Source organism: Patella vulgata, chromosome 6 (assembly GCF_932274485.2).
Source record: "Patella vulgata chromosome 6, xgPatVulg1.2, whole genome shotgun sequence".
Lineage (NCBI taxonomy): Eukaryota > Metazoa > Mollusca > Gastropoda > Patellidae > Patella > Patella vulgata.
This window is the reverse complement of record NC_065884.2, coordinates 1,308,865-1,320,462: the sequence shown is the minus strand read 5'-3', so window position 1 is coordinate 1,320,462 and position 11,598 is coordinate 1,308,865. Positions and strand designations below refer to the sequence as shown.

The 11,598-nt window shown below is 37.6% G+C and overlaps 1 long non-coding RNA gene across 1 annotated transcript; it reads right to left on the bottom strand.

Moving 5' to 3' along the window:
* Positions 1-7,366: 7,366 nt before the first annotated feature.
* On the bottom strand, positions 7,367-10,862 carry LOC126824836 (uncharacterized). Its single transcript, XR_007681645.2, has 5 exons — positions 10,614-10,862; positions 10,189-10,319; positions 9,838-9,974; positions 9,470-9,638; positions 7,367-7,666 (listed from the first exon to the last, which is right to left on the bottom strand). It is a non-coding gene; the product is annotated as an uncharacterized LOC126824836 (long non-coding RNA).
* Between the last annotated feature and the right edge of the window lie 736 nt (positions 10,863-11,598).

Here is an 11,598-nt window from a genome sequence, read left to right as displayed (position 1 = left end):
AATTCCGTATTAAATAATTTTAGTAAGTGTTTGGTTATGACTTAATAAACCTCGAATTACAGATAAGGAAGGTTTATTATTAAATATATTTTGGATCATATGGAACCCTAAGAGGTTTTGTTTGTCTTGTCGTGAGTATTAATAGTTTTGGCTTTATCTGGGGACGAAATTTTCCTTCCTGCTGAATGGACAATGAAAGGAAAGAAGTATACGATTTTTACGAGATTTAAACTATTTTTGTTATCACTCGAAAACATATTAGCAGTCAATTTGAATTACAATGTAATTATTCACCTCGATGTGATATTTCCAACAGCTGCAGACCCTCGGACCAGCTTAACGGACAGTGAAAGGAAGGGAGTTGAGGGTAATATTTAACACATTTCCTCCCACTGCTAAAGACCCCTACGCGCAAGCGAATTATTGAAATAAAATTAAACCATATGTTAGTCCCGAAATGACCTAGTTTGTGTCGAGTGGACGTTAAACCCCATTTCTCTCTTTATAAAAGTGTGTGTGCGTATGTGTGTATGTTGGCCCATCACGCTTCGTCGCCATCCCATTATGTGGTATCAAATTAACAAGCATGTACCCGTGAATGCTGTAGGCGATCATTTAGGAGGTCAGGATCATTTATTACTTTTTAACACAGCAAAACATCGTCAGTGTTGAACTGTTTTACTGCAATTAATGGTTAACGGGAGGTAAGTCTGTTTATTATGCTAATTAACTTTAATAATAGTAACGGATGATTTAAGCTAATATTACTTAAAATCATTTAGATATTTAAACGGTAACCAGTGTAAATTAAAGGCGTTATGTGATCACATTTCTTAGTTAAAGTAACAAGTCTAGCTGCAGTATTCTGTACTTGTAATTTATCTATGAGCTTTATCATTATTCAATTTTAGGAAGTTCTTTGGCATCCCTTTTCTTATTTTACTAATACAGTTCGCAAGTCGCAGTTTTGATAAATTGAAAAAAAGATTTACAATTAGGTGTAAAGGGGTATCATCTGCATACAAACGAAAGCTTAGTTTCTGACCATATCATCTAATGGTGACACATAAAGCGTAAATAAAATCGGATCAAGAACAGAACCTTGAGGAACCCCAGATGATAAAGTAGATTCAGACGACACTTAACTAAAATACATTGTTTTCTACCCACAAGATTGCGTTCTAAAGCTAAAGTGCAAAGACACTAATACCGAATTTAAAATAAAGTATACGAAAAAGAATGAGGAATCCGTCGTGCCGAAAGTTGGAATAGTTGCTCGCATTTGTTAAGATCAATGGCATGACATTGGGTCATAAATTACAGTCTTTATGCACCGGTCAATAGGAATCTTGAACTACCCCCCCCCCCTCAAGCGTTCACCCCGGATTGTCATTTAGCTCAATATTTTAGGGTCAAGATTCACCCGGCAATGCACTTGAAGTAAAGACACATTCACTGAAGATTCACTTTCTAACGCAGGTCCAAAAATAAACATTAGTTCAAGATTCACGCAATAGTCATCTTGAACTACCTACCCCAAGCATTCACCCTTACTTTTAAGTTGCAAAGAATAAAAAAATTAAAAGATTTTCGTAGAAATATGATTTAGCTATAAAATGCCTCTGCCCGAAAAAAGTCGGATGGTATTTTACCTTTGAAAATTTATCGTCCTTTTTTACCAGCATTTTAAAAATATTTTTTACGAACCGATCTTTTTCGCCATTCCGGCAAAGAAAGTTTTTAGTTCAATTATTTATCTGTTTAAAAAAAAATTGTGTTGATATCTTTAAAAGATCATGTGAATATGGCACTTTTAAAAACACATATAAAAAAGCTACGCCCCCAAAAATCCGGGCCGTAAATTTGTGTTCAACTCGAAATATTATTAATTTAGGACAATCTCCTAATACAATAAGTTATACCACCAGAAAGCTGATCCAATTCTGCTTTTAACGATATAAAATTTACATGTGTTTATTTTAAACAGAAAGATCATTAAATGAGAAAAGCGTGCAAGGGTATGCACGTTTAGGCTGTTTTAGACACATTAAAGTCACGTGACTGAACACCCTACTATAAAAATACTTTTTTTAATATTATATTTTTATTTTAACTTATATTTGCAAATTTCATAAAAATGGCAAAACGGTACATCAACGGCTTGAACTAACTTACATTGAGCATGGTCCGTAAGGCGTAAGTTGAGACCAGATTATCTTGTCATTCATTATACTAGACATACGTGCAAGCCCAGACCTGGACAATGGAGTCTATATCAACCGGACACACAATCAACACATCCAGCAAATTTATGTACAAATAAAATAGCTTAGTTTGTCAATCGCTTCTTTCAATAAGCCGTAATCCGCTAATCAACTTAAGATTTCCCAAATCAAAACTTTAAGAGGTGAAATTTTACGATGTTGGCCACTGTGACGTTTACATCATTGAGTATTAATACCCCTAGTAATGAAAGACCCGGGCCGTTACCAGCCTAGGATAATGTCACTGTCAGTAATGAGCGGCAATACTATATACCGGAAAACACCGGAAAACACCATTTTATACTGAATACCGGAAAACACCGGAAAAACACTAAATACCGGAAAACACCCTAAATAGGTAACCCGGAGCCTGGTCCTCTGTGAGCGGTTTTGGACCAAGTCAGCGCCGATGACGGAAGGTCAAGGTCATTTCGATGTTCGTTTTACAAATAGCCCCCCCCCCCCCCCAAAAAAAAAAAAAAATTCCGATTTTTTTTTCTCCAAAATTTTTTTGACGAAATAAATTTTCTGTCACAACAAAAAATTAGAATTTTTCCTAAAAATTGGTTTTACAAAAAAACATTCCGTAGAAAATAATTTTACAGAGAAAAAATACTGGAAAAAAAATTTGAATTTTTTTTTGAGAGAAATTTGGGAGAAGAAATTGTTAAAAAAAATCTGAAAATAAATTTTTCTTTGACCGTAGGCGATCGCTCGCTTGTAAGTTAATGAACTTATTTCATCAGCGCTCACCTGGTCCAAAACCAAAACCACACTCGAGGACCAAACCCCGTGTTACTAAATAGCTACCGGAAAACTTAGAAGAGTAAACTATGCCCGAGATTTTTTTTAGAGAGCGCGCCGCGCCGCTCCGGGGGGGATCATCGCCAGGGTGGGACGGGGGTGGAATTGTCCAGTCACGTGACGAACATAGATCTTCCGTTCCTCAACCCATATTATTTCCACAGTCATTGTCATTAATCACAAATTACGGGATGATATACGAAAATGCAGGTTTACTTTGAAATAGTGCAAATGATACTTTTCCATCTACAATCTTCAGATCAAAGGATGCAAGTTCTTACACAGTGCAGCATAATTTGTGCAACAGAAGAAATCTCGAATATCGATTGTCTGAAAAAACATTTTCTCGGGGACACTTTTTTCCGAATACGCATTCGATGTAAGTCTTCAGCCACCAGGAAGTGGTTAACATAGTAATGTTTTATTACGATAGTAGTACATAAAACAAATTGGTTGCCTGAGGTTCTCGGGGGGGGGGGGGAAGTAGCCTCATCGGCTAGAGTCCTCTATTTCACAAACAAAAACAACAATTGCTTCCTTGAAAATTTATCGATCAACCCTTTTCACAGACGTCCAGCTTACCACTTCCCGTCAATGCAGTAAGATAGAATATGTAGTTTTTTCATGGACAATTGGGCGAAAGTTGGGGTTTTCTCAAGGAAAACTGGTCAACAAGTTGGGGAAAAAAGCTCGAAAAGTAATCCAGAAAAAAATCCTGTATGCGGCCCTCGGAATATGATGGAATATATTGAATATTATTATGGTTTAAGTGATTATATTTGACCCTGGAATGACAGTAAGCTCAGAAACAAGTAGATTGTTAGCCCTTCCAACGAGATGGAAAGCTCTTGGACAGGATAGACACTTTTCAGATTACAGCCTGTCCGAGAATTGCGTGGCATCCATTTCGTTTAGTGATTAGGACACATAGCGGTTAAACCTGGAACTTCAACTCGAACTATTCAGATATTTATTAACTCGCTTTTGATGATACTTGCTGTTTTATGATGCGATTTTTTGTTACCTAGAGAGGAGTTGGCCTAGCCGTGCCTTCCACTAATTCGTACCACCCCGATGCCAGCGTTACTGGTAAGAATCAGGAGACCGGCGCAACCAGCATATAATGGGGCCCTCCGAGGGCAGTGTTTAATCTACTGAAATACTGAAATACTGAAATCTACTGAAATTTACTGAAAACTAAAATTAAAATACAAAATAAAATATGGTCAATGATGGAGGTAGACTGATTGCGTCTTTTAAAACATTCAAAACATAATAGGCATCAACAAAATTTTGGAGAGAAAAAATCTTTTTTTTTGGGGGGGGGGGCTATTTGTAAAACGAACATCGTAATGACCTTGACCTTCCTTCATCGGCACTCTCTTGGTCCAAAACCGCACACAGAGGACCCAGGCTCCGGGTTACCCGGTGTTTTCCGGTTGTTTCCCGGTGTTTTCCGGTATATAGTATGGCCCAGTAATGACCTGAAACTTCGCATTTTTAAAGTTGAGCTAAAAAACATGCGATGATACAAAATGATGATGCTTGGGGGGTTGATGAGGGTGGTAAACTTTACTTCATTTTTGTAATGATGATAATTATGCGGAAAATTGACATAAATCAATCGAGAAGAAAAAAACTTACCGCCAAATCATACACCGGAAAAACACTAAATACCGGAAAACACCCTAAATAGGTAACCCGGAGCCTGGTCCTCTGTGAGCGGTTTTGGTCCAAGTCAGCGCCGATGACGGAAGGTCAAGGTCATTTCGATGTTCGTTTTACAAATAGCCCCCCCCCCCCCAAAAAAAAAAAAAAATTCCGATTTTTTTTTCTCCAAAATTTTTTTGACGAAATAAATTTTCTGTCACAACAAAAATTTAGAATTTTTCCTAAAAATTGGTTTTACAAAAAAAACATTCCGTAGAAAATAATTTTACAGAGAAAAAATACTGGAAAAAAATTTGAATTTTTTTTTGAGAGAAATTTGGGAGAAGAAATTGTTAAAAAAAATCTGAAAAGAAATTTTTCTTTGACCGTAGGCGATCGCTCGCTTGTAAGTTAATGAACTTATTTCATCAGCGCTCACCTGGTCCAAAACCAAAACCACACACGAGGACCAAACCCCGGGTTACTAAATAGCTACCGGAAAACTTAGAAGAGTAAACTATGCCCGAGATTTTTTTTAGAGAGCGCGCCGCGCCGCTCCGGGAGGGATCATCGCCAGGGTGGGACGGGGGTGGAATTGTCCAGTCACGTGACAAACATAGATCTTCCGTTCCTCAACCCATATTATTTCCACAGTCATTGTCATTAATCACAAATTACGGGATGATATACGAAAATGCCGGTTTACTTTGAAATAGTGCAAATGATACTTTTCCATCTACAATCATCAGATCAAAGGATGCAAGTTCTTACACAGTGCAGCATAATTTGTGCAACAGAAGAAATCTCGAATATCGATTGTCTGAAAAAACATTTTCTCGGGGACACTTTTTTCCGAATACGCATTCGATGTAAGTCTTCAGCCACCAGGAAGTGGTTAACATAGTAATGTTTTATTACGATAGTAGTACATAAAACAAATTGGTTGCCTGAGGTTCTCGGGGGGGGGGGAAGTAGCCTCATCGGCTAGAGTCCTCTATTTCACAAACAAAAACAACAATTGCTTCCTTGAAAATTTATCGATCAACCCTTTTCACAGACGTCCAGCTTACCACTTCCCGTCAATGCAGTAAGATAGAATATGTAGTTTTTTCATGGACAATTAGGCGAAAGTTGGGGTTTTCTCAAGGAAAACTGGTCAACAAGTTGGGGAAAAAAGCTCGAAAAGTAATCCAGAAAAAAATCCTGTATGCGGCCCTCGGAATATGATGGAATATGTTGAATATTATTATGGTTTAAGTGATTATATTTGACCCTGGAATGACAGTAAGCTCAGAAACAAGTAGATTGTTAGCCCTTCCAACGAGATGGAAAGCTCTTGGACAGGATAGACACTTTTCAGATTACAGCCTGTCCGAGAATTGCGTGGCGTCCATTTCGTTTAGTGATTAGGACACATAGCGGTTAAACCTGGAACTTCAACTCGAACTATTCAGATATTTATTAACTCGCTTTTGATGATACTTGCTGTTTTATGATGCGATTTTTTGTTACCTAGAGAGGAGTTGGCCTAGCCGTGCCTTCCACTAATTCGTACCACCCTGATGCCAGCGTTACTGGTAAGAATCAGGAGACCGGCGCAACCAGCATATAATGGGGCCCTCCGAGGGCAGTGTTTAATCTACTGAAATACTGAAACACTGAAATCTACTGAAATTTACTGAAATTTATTGAAAACTAAAATTAAAATACAAAATAAAATATGGTCAATGATGGAGGTAGACTGATTGCGTCTTTTAAAACATTCAAAACATAATAGGCATCAACAAAATTTTGGAGAGAAAAAATCGGAATTTTTTTTTTTTTTTTTGGGGGGGGGGGGCTATTTGTAAAACGAACATCGTAATGACCTTGACCTTCCTTCATCGGCACTCTCTTGGTCCAAAACCGCACACAGAGGACCCAGGCTCCGGGTTACCCGGTGTTTTCCGGTTGTTTTCCGGTGTTTTCCGGTATATAGTATGGCCCAGTAATGACCTGAAACTTCGCATTTTTAAAGTTGAGCTAAAAAACATGCGATGATACAAAATGATGATGCTTGGGGGGTTGATGAGGTTGGTAAACTTTACTTCATTTTTGTAATGATGATAATTATGCGGAAAATTGACATAAATCAATCGAGAAGAAAAAAACTTACCGCCAAATCATACACCATTTTGTAGTTACGATTATCCAGATTACCACGAAAACATCATAAAGACAATCGCGTCTACAATTATACAGGTGGAATTTCCTGTATGACAGCCAACGATAACAGACGGGGGTTTGTCCGTTTTCAGAAAAAAAAACACATTTTTAAAAATACAATATTTACTGAAAAATGTGTTGGTTGAAGATTCGACGTCTATTTGTGTTCAGCAATATTTTATTTTGTTCAAGATTCACCTTTGGCATGTTTTTTTCTCACCAAAGATTCACAACTCTTTCACATTTAGCTGGCTATTTTGACGTCAAGATTAATAGCCGTCGATGCTTGAGGGAGGGTAGTTCAAGATGCCTATTGACCGGTGCATTAACAAAAGCATATCATCTTTTTTTCATCGGCTTTTCATATTTTCAACCCAAATGTCTATATTAATGAACCAAATATTTCTGTTGCTAGAGTTGAAAAGTCCAGAACAAATATAGTATTTAGTGTAAATGACTTTTATTATTCTAGATTTTACAATATCATATTATAACAAATGTATATACAAATTCTACCATCTATTCTTTATAAACATACACTGTATTCATAAAAAAATCAGTTTTGAAATCCTCAGGATGCTTCGATAGAAAATAGTTCTCCATCTCTTTGTACACTAGATCACAAATCTGAGATTTCTCTTTGGAACTTCTGTCCTCGTTTAATGAACCATCAAATGTATTGTAAGAGAAGACTCTTGTGATTTTCGTAATATATCTAGCAAACATTGCTCTGTCATCGATTCCTGCAAAACAATATTAGTCTGCACTGAAAGGGGAGACGAGGTTGTTCAGTGAATAAGACGGTGGGGTCCCTGTTGGATCCAGATGTTAGCTAGAAAGCTTTATCGGAATTTTCCGGCATGGTTTCCCCTTATCCGGGGTGCAGGACGGGGGCGTGGCAAGCGACAGGGCAAAGGACATCGTATCGTCGTTCGAATGGGACGAAAACCGAAGTCCCGTGAACGTAAAAGAACCTTGGCAGTGAGAGTTCAAATTAAGAGTAGGCCGTAGTGTCCCATAGCTCATTGTTATCCCTGCCCGGTTATCTATGGGATATAAACAGATATGTTAAGTTTCATCAAAATCGGATCAAAATCATGACCTCTATAGGGTCCACAACCTTGATATACCATACATTTAGACTATTTGCTTATGAGGAGCGGCGATTTCTTCGGACAGTTTCTGTCCAATGTCGTACTCAATCAGTGACATATTTGAACGTTTTTTTAAATCAGATATAAATTGTGACCTCTAGCGGGACCACAAGCTAAAAACGGGATTTCCGTACAACCAGAGGCTATATCCAGGAAGAAGCGGTCCGATATGCGCGAGTATCGACATACATTATATACATACATTTCAAGTTTTATCTACATAGGATAAAAATAATGACCTTTAGAGTGTCCACAAGCCAAAAACGTGATTTTTCGTACAATCAGGGAATCCATGACGTTTCGCTACATGCCAATATCGAAAGTAACCGAGATATTTTGGAGATAAACCTATATTTCAAGTTTCGTCAAAATCGGATAGAATTGTTACCTGTATATGAATCTTAGTATAATTGTGTTATGGGTGGACGGACGGACAAGGAGCGACGACATAATGCGTCCGCATGAAAATGTGGGCGTATAAAATTGATCTATGGATGAGATACGGGGATTTTGAGGTGATGCTTTCTGAATTCGAGTGCCTTTGATCAGAAGAGAGGGCACGTTTTCGGAAGGGAGTAGATATAGCATGGGAGTCACGGTGGCTAAGTGGGTAATACGCTGGCTCACTAGCCTGGAGGTCACGTGTTCGATCAATGCATTGGCCGAGAAGGTACAACGGGATTTTCCGACAGGGTTTCCCTTTGTCGGAGGGACTGACAGGGACAGCTGTTTAGTCATTCGAATGGGACGAAAAGCGAGGCGCCGTGTACACATTGACGTTCATATAAAAGATCCCTTGACAGATGGAATTCGATATACGAGTAGGCCATAGTGCCGCTGCCCGGACAAAATTTCCTTCATAGCACACTGTATGGCGTATTCCCATCTTCATTAAACACTATTTAGAACAGTTTAAAGTCAAAAAGAGTAGCATGTATATGGTGATCTCTTGTAATCTCTCCATGACCGACCCTGCATAGCGTATTTTCTGTTATATGTTTTATGATGGCATATAGTAGTACATTAAAAAGTGTTAGATTTCGAGGTTGTGCACGACAAGGAGTTGGGTCAGTTGTCTAATCTCGTGTTTTCGCAGGTTTCCACTAATGTAAAAAAATCACTATGCGCATGCAGACGAAAGATAAAACTGTACTCATTAGCCCAGTAGGATCAGAACAGTAGGAAGTTAAAACCCAATTTATTTCATTTCTGAAGGAAATAAAGGTATACCTCGTTTTAATCCCGATCTAATCCCACTGTGTAGAGGAGATGTTAAAACCCTTTTATTACAACTATGACGATTACTAAATAACAATTACATTGACAGCGGGGAGTAGGCCATCTTGAACGGCAGCCAGGGTGATGTTAAAACATACCGATGATGATAATTACCTTTTTCTAAATGTTCTCTCCATTCCGTGATAAAGAAGTCAGGGACAAAAGTAAATTTAACGTCATCAAATCTCAAACCAGCCTTCCTTAATTCTTCAGAGTTAAACGGTTCCTGTAACTCACGTGCGTTTCTAAAACATGCAGCAAAAGAACATCGTCTGTATTCTTCCTGAAACAAATGAACACTGCCTGTATTCTTACTGAAACAAATGAGCACTTCCTGTATTCTTACTGAAACAAATGAGCAACGACTGTATTCTGTATTGACCCACCGATGTAACCATTCCAACAGCAATTGTCATATGATTAACAGCCGGTATGTATGGATTTCAAGACTGATATTGTAAAACTGGATTAACATTATTTACCTTAGTTATCAGGCCCTTTGAAACGAAAGCTTTCCAGATGTCATCCATACTAGCAAATACATCGTGAAGACCCATCATGGCTGGTTTATCTGGTGTAGCTTCCGTCTCTCCTAGTGTTGAGAAAACTCCCCAACCACCTGTATTATAGATCAAACTAGTATTGTATGGATTGCAAATTATTATCTGATAATGAAAACAAAATCTATTTACATTCACAGTATACCACAAGAAAAGTTTTAGTTACACAATATAAAAAATCATAGACGTTATTATACAAAATTCATTATATTCATTGTTATTGTTGAAAGATACAGAATTATGGACAGATTATTATATCCCAAAAACTAATACCTTGTTTTAGTTCTTTTGCTCTGTGTTTGAGGAACACCAACCAATCATCGGCTGCTTGTTTTGTAATGGCCTCCCTTTCGTCCTGATTTCCAGGAAAGAATCGATAAACATGGTCGGACAAAGGAAGTGGTCTGGAGATATGAAAATAAATAGACATATCTTTATAAACTAAAAAAAAGAAAATCATTAGGATCAAATTAATTTCTTTGGTCCCAGTTGTCATAACCGGCAAGGTAAAATTACTTCTAGTCTTTTGCCTTCGCCTACCGGTTATAGACTCCCTGCATTATATATACATCTATAAATCGACACATTGCTTGTGTATAGCAATATTACACAGAGAGCGTACAAAAAATATTTCGAGCAATATTGTTAAGATAGGAAATGTGTGTATCAATAGTACACAGAGGTTAAACATCACCTACTTTGATAAGTAATGTGTAGCAAAAAAAGCCAATGCAAGATCAATTGAGCTACTGGGGAAACATTGGTTAAAGAAACTGGTACCGGAGGTCGTTACAAGCACATTATCGTAGTCCAATAGATATGGTCGGGGTTTAGGTATAATTCCTGGAAAAGATTTCATTTTTGACCTCGTTATCAAATATATATACAAATCAAAAATGGCGAACTCTTTTGGGCTGGATGATATCCTAATTGAGAATCAGTGTCTTGAATACTGGTACAAACTAATGCACCTGACACTTGTATAGTTTATTACTGATTCAGTTCGGTTAGCATCTTCCCTAAGGGTTTAGAGCAGTTTAATGTAGAACCCTTTACGGTCCGGGCTCACCATAAACCCATTGAGAACATTTCTTGTCTTCCGTGATGATAAGATTACCAACAGGTCACGAACTCGATCATAATAGTTGCTTACACTGTACAGTTTACGGATGAATGTTACAAACCCACCGTTAAACTTAATTCATACTTTTACAACTGCCCGGGCAAAATTTGCCTCATAGCACACTGTATGGCGTATGCCCGTCTTCATTAAACCCTATTTAGAACAGTTTAAAGACATCTAATAAAACATTAAAGAAAGCATTAACATACAATAAAACTTATAAAACCAGCTTTATAAAAGGTAATTAATATAAAAATTGATTTTTAAAAATATAAGTTTTCAGATTTGATTTAAAAAGAGGAAGTTTCGTATAAGATCTCAAATCTAATGGTAGTCTATCCCACAGTTTAGGCGCGCCACACATAGGCACGATCACCATACTGTTGGGACGTTTTCTTCCCATGTACTTTAAAAGACAAGGGCAACAGCTTCACTTCAGTGCTACTCCTAGTACGATATGCTGGTTTACAAACTTTAATAATGTCAGTGAGGTAGCGAGGAGCTGACTAATCATGGCGTATAACTTTAAAAATAACTAGATCTGCTAAGCAGATATTAAA